Genomic DNA, 6453 nt, shown 5'->3' with positions numbered 1-6453 from the left:
TTAATCAGATGCCATAAAAAAATAGTGTGCATATGATAAAAATGGCAGATGTGCATATGAAAAAAAATGTTGTGTCTGTTGCATGTACTTTTATAACAATATACGGACATACTGTATCTATCTCAGCTGTGTCTATTGTGTCTGCAGCCAAGGAACCTACATGATAACACACAGAAATACAGTATCTGACAGAATTTCTTTCCATTAATTTTTTGAGACTGAAAATTCAATTTGCAGAAGCACTAAAAGTAGTTAAAAAGAGTTGAATCCTGGGCTAGATTAGGATAAACAATGTCAGTAGTCTGTATGTGGCCCAGCGGAGACATGCAGTGAGCAGCTGGAGCTACACAAGCTGAGCGCAGTACCCATTGATTTCCTCTCTGCTCTTTCGAATTATTAAAGGCTGCCAGCAGCAGACTGCTCTTTACCAACACACAAACAACCAGCAGGATTCCTTAGGGAGAGAACTCACACTTCAGCATGGGATATTTGATCAATTAATACGACCTTCACCCAGTTTCAGTATCCTATTCAGAGCAACACCCTTATCCCCAGGCAGGACGAGAGGCCACTCTCCACCTGAGGGAACACAGCACAGAAAAAATTCAAGCTTACTGCTGGGGTGACTTTGTGAAGAAGACATGGTGTATCTGTTTCAAGGGCTATTGGGTAACTCAAGGGCTAATGAAAATTATCTTCAAATTGTCTACAAAGGAGGAAGTACTTCAGACAGTTAGGCAATATCAACAGGCAACCTGACTTTGCCATTTCTATTCCTCTGTAAAAGAAGCAGTAATTGGATTAGGCCTTCGATAGAAAGTCAGGGTTTAGGAGCTGGGAATGTTTCCCCGCAGCGAAAACTGAAAAAAGGCACTGACCCTTGAAGTGTCACCCTCATGGGGCCAGTCACTTTAAGAATCATTCCTTTATACTCAGTCACTTCAGCTTCATATTTAAAATGGTAGGCTCTCAATGGCTGGAGTGGGAAGAACGAACACACACACACACACACACACACACACACAATCTTCTGGCTGACAAGGTTGTTTGTAACAAAACCTTTATACTTTAAACTTTGAAAACTACTACATAACCTTTAAACCTATTTTTAAACCTTTCAAGGTTTAGACAAACTTATTTCAACCAATCTTGAAAAGCCAACAGGATTGTTTCATTCGGTCACTTGGTCAGTGAAGGAAAACTACCAGCTTGGTACAATATAGAGGCAATATCCTGTAGTGGATATATTGTGTGGATTAAATACATTCAGGGATTTTTTAAAGAATAATGAAGCCAAAAAAATGGCCATATGAAGGCTGTTGTTTATGCCACAGAAGTTACCCCAGCATTAATGAAGTACACTGGTTTTGCTGTTTTTGGGAGCCATGGTCCACATCTTGGTACTATTTTCTTTAAAGAAAATTAAGCAGAGGTAGAATATTCCAGCATTCAAAAGCTGTCGGATTTGCTATGCCTGGTTACATTAACTCCATGTTTTGACTTTCTCATTCTCTGAGGATTTCTGAACTTTACTATAGCCATATGGGGCAAAGGAAAGATATGCAGTTAGGTGATGCACAAATGGATGATATATGATGCATATCTGTACAGTGTTAAGGCAATGTTGTCTGCTACCAAGGTGAAACTAAACCTGGTAGAGGAGGAGGCTAATAACGCTGTAAACTGCAGTTTCTGTATTGTTTGGAATTTTTCTCATGATCTCAATTCTAAAATATAGTGAACACAAACATTGTCTGCCTTTTTTTTCAAAAGTGGAATAAGCAAGTGAGAAATACCTACCTAGAGCACAAATAAAAAAAAGATTATTTGTATAATTACAAATGACATTCAGAGCAGTTTCCAATTTCTTTCCAAGTACAGCAAGTACTGTACCAGGCAGACACTAACTAATACATGGACATGGATTCACAACAGATTGTGCTGTACACCCCAGAGAGAGAGAGAGAGAGAGGAGTTACAGTATGTTATCATTTGATTTGTTAAATTACTGAATTAAATCAGGATCTATAAATAATATTTACACTTCAACAACTGTATCAAGCATCATTGTTAAAACTACTAGTTATTAGTAATTGTTAGGCTGTGTTTTCTTTCCAAAATCAAAAGAAAATCTTTTTCACCAGGCAGATGTAATTGACATTTAACTAAATGTGTTGCATTAAAAACATTTACCTGTATATTTTGACTGCAAAAAGAATGACATTATCCATAACATATCTTTGCAGCACTTACTGTATAACAACTTATGATGTGTGTGATATAGCATACATACCGTATGTTGGATGTATAAGGTGCATTTTCTTAGGATAACAGTTGAAATTTGTAGCACCGAAACAAATTGTGGCTGAGTGACAAACGCCGTTTTGGCTAGTCACAGAGCACAAACAATTCAGTGGTCATTGCTGCTTTTAGCCACTAATGGCCTCCAAATGTCTATGCACTGATGTCAAGGGAGGCTCAAGGGAAATTGAAATTAATGAGTGTAATCAGTGGCAAACAGCAAAAGAGGCTAGGGCAATTAATATAAACAGGCTACCAGTGAGCTGCAGATAACTATTAAGATGCAGAGTGACCACACAGCGCAGCAGATGTCCTGCAGAAGCGAGTGGACACCAGCCGAGACCAAAAGCAACCTGACAGTCTGCTGGCTCACTCTAAAGAAATTATAATTTTCAGAAACCATGATAAACCATTATTAGCATCCACTGTTTGCTTCCTGTCCATACACTAACAAACATAAGCAGAATCATACTCGTTAAGTTTGCTGTACAAAATAAATAAATAAATACATTTAAAAATCTGTAGTGTTTAAAATTATGCACAATTTATTACTTCATTTTAAGAGTCTTGATTTATCTCATTTCAAATTTACTTTTAAAATTTTATTATTGTATTTAATCTATTTTCTTAAAACATATGTGAATGTAGCAGTATCTCTCACAAAATGTTGTAAAATAAACTTGTCAAGACAATCTTTAACCCCCCCAAAAAAACTCTCACACAATTAGATTTCACATTTTCATATAAAAGGCAGTTCTTTATTTACCAATGCATTCCCAGTTTGTATGCAGGACTTTAGCACACAATGAAGCCGACAATGTCATAAAAAATTTAAACCTACAACAGTGTCCCAATAAACATAACACATTTTATTACAGGGCAGATGATAAATGTTGAGATTTTTCAGATGCTCTTACACACATACAGTTACAGAGTCATTTGAGCAGCATAACACTTTACACTAATAAACTACATTTTATTCTATTAAAAAATCAAAGTTAAGCAGAAGAAATGGGCAGGGCTGACAAGGTCAGTGACTTGCAGATTATAAATCTCTGCTTGTGTTTTGCTCAAGACATTGTCAAAGCAAAAATAACTGACACTTTAAATTTTACTTGTCATCATAAATTCAGTAAGAAATAATATAATAGTCAGTTGCTTGAGTGCACAGAGTGTGATGACTTCCAAACAATTGCTTTAAAAGCTTTTGCCTTGGACTGTGAGTAATGTGTACATTCCTGCTATTAATAAAGCTGCTGCACCGCCTTGTGGTCATTATTTGAATTGCATATTGGTAGTGATAAAGACTTGGAGATGCTAAAGTGACTTCTTCTGTGCCCACTGGGCATATATATTGATCATAAAAAAAAGATCAATCACTTTTGCTATTGTTCTGTCAAATACTATCCCTCTATATTAGCACTGCCAGTGTTACTTATGAGACAGAAAAATAAGAAAAATTCTCATTATCCAGGCCCTAAATCTTTGGAACTGCTTTAGATTCTCACCATCCTCACAATCCTTTCAGAACAATGTTTAACAATTTACTATTTGGTATTTATCCTTTAGCTATTGGTGTAATGTTTTTATGAGAAAAATATAATGCAAGCCAATTAGATTTTTCACTGCAGCTGAAACATATTTGAAGTTTCTGTTGTCAGGAGGCTAACATAATCTTTATGAGAAACACACATTCCCATTAAAGAAACCTAAAAGTCAGTCATCCGCAGACGCCAGTGAACTGTATTTTTGAAAGTGTACGTCATAACTGGCCAAACCACTTATTAAAACAGGGTAGGCCAAGTGCCATAAAGACTAAAGACAGGCAGCTTGTTATTTTTCTTTCTGTGAGGTGAACAGGAAAAGATCAATGGCTGTGGTGGACTCTTATGCCACAACTATGGCACTTGCAGGCATTAAAGACTGCTCAAGAGAAGAACTTGCAGAACTTTCTGCCTTTGAAGCCAGTGCCAAGAATAATTTCCCAAATGTCACATTTCCCAACAAAACCACTCACTGCTGAGGTTCCCGACACTCCTCCTTATCAGCACCAGCACACGCATTTCAACACGGTGGGGGACAGCTACTTTAACTTTTCCTTAAGAGGTCAACAAGTCAAAGTTTTAAGTCTTGAAACCAATGGAAAAGTTTGTTTTTCTTTATGTTACAAGAAAAGCAAATTGTTCGAAAAAAAAAGTTACTGTATAGACAATTGTTTAAAGATGACCCTTAAAGTAATGTGTCTCTTAAAGTAATCTTTAAAAGTCATCTGTGACTCAAATTATATATTAATAACATTAATATATAACAATATATTAAGTAATATTGCATTCATCAGATCTCATAAAAAAATAGGAACACAGTTTATTGGTCTAAATTATTTTATGTCTAAATTTCCACAAGTAGGTAAACACCTTTATAAGCATTCCAAGTCGGCAGTTCACTTTATTCCTAGCTAATAAGCACTAAAATTGCACCTGCTGCTAGTTTTAGTACTTACCCTGCTTTCGCCTCAGTGTAAAAATCCATGGCCACTGCTGATAAATTTTTTTTTTTTTAGCATATCAAACAGAACAGCAAATTTAGGGATTTAAACACAGTGTTTTTATTTCCACTGGGATACTTATCAGAAATCACAATGGAATTCTCTTATTACTGAGGTAAGTTTTCTAACAGGCATATCACTTGTTTCAAACTGCCTTTGAAATGTCTTGCACCAAACTAATTCAGGGATTTCGTAATGTATCCAATCACAACTTTTATGATTTTAATTTGTAAACAATTTTGCTAAATTTATTAACTTTTCCTCTCACTTCAGTATTATGGCTACATTGTGTAGACTCAAATACACTATATGGACAAAAATATATTTAAACTGTATTGAATTCAGGTGTTTCAGGACCTTGGAGAATAATATGCTTCCAACTTTGTGCCAAAATTTGGAGAAGGCCCTTTTTTATTCCAACATGAATGAACCCCCCTACACCAAGGAAGGACTATAAAGACATGTTTTTTTAATGAGTTTGGTGTAAAAAAAAAATTTTTTTTTTGACTGGCTCGCACAGAGCCCTGACCTCAACCCCATTGAGCACCTTTGGGACGAACTGGAACGGTGATTGCGAGATGTTATCCAACATCAGTACCCGACCTCATTTATTCTACAGAATGAATGGGCATGAATTCTCACTAAAACACTTAGAAATCTTGTGGGCAACCTTCCAAAAAGGAGTGGAAACTGTTATAGCTCCAAAAGGGGAACCAAATGCATATTAAAGTATATGTACGCCTTTGCAGGTTTGGCCAAATACTTTTGTCCATATACATATAGCCGTGGCCAAATGTTTTGATAATGACACAAAACTTTCACAAAGTCCGCTGCTTCAGTGTTTTTAGATCTTTTTGTCAGATGTTACTATGTTATACTAAAGTATAATTACAAGCTGTTCATAAGTGCCAAAGTCTAATCAACAATTACATTAAATTTACAGTTTGCAAAGAGTCAATATTTGGTGTGTTGACCCTTCTTTTTCTAGACCTCTGCAATTCGCCCTGGCATGCTGTCAATCAGCTTCTGGGCCACATCCTGACGAATGATCGCCCATTATTGCATAATCAATGCTTGGACTTTGTCAGAATGTGGGTTTTTGTTTGTCTACCCGCCTCTCGAGGATTGACCACAAGTTCTCAATATAATTAAATTCTGGGGAGTTTCCTGGCCATGGACCATCAGTCCTGTGTCATGCCAACAGTAAAGCATCCTGAGACCATTCATGTGCAGGGTTGCTACTCACTCAAGGGAGTAGGCTAACACAATTTTAACTTAAGCACACAAAGAATGGTGTAAAAAAAAAACTTCTCTGAACCATCCAAGAACACTTTAACGAACAACGCCTTTTCAGGCGTGATGGAGCACCTCACCATAGAACAAAAGTGAAAAGCAAGTGGCACGGGGAATAAAACATCTAAATTTGGGGTCAGGAAAACTCCCCAGACCATCATCCTATTAAGAACTTGGTCAATCCTTAAGAGGCAGGTGGACAAACAAATAAATAAATTCTGACAAACTCCAAGCATTGATTAGGCACCTATTGGGCTGCCATCAGCCAGGATGTGGCCCAGAAACTGATTAACAGCATGCCAGGGCAAATTGCA

Source organism: Clarias gariepinus, chromosome 5 (genome assembly GCF_024256425.1).
Source record: "Clarias gariepinus isolate MV-2021 ecotype Netherlands chromosome 5, CGAR_prim_01v2, whole genome shotgun sequence".
Lineage (NCBI taxonomy): Eukaryota > Metazoa > Chordata > Actinopteri > Siluriformes > Clariidae > Clarias > Clarias gariepinus.
This window is presented reverse-complemented; position numbering follows the sequence as displayed.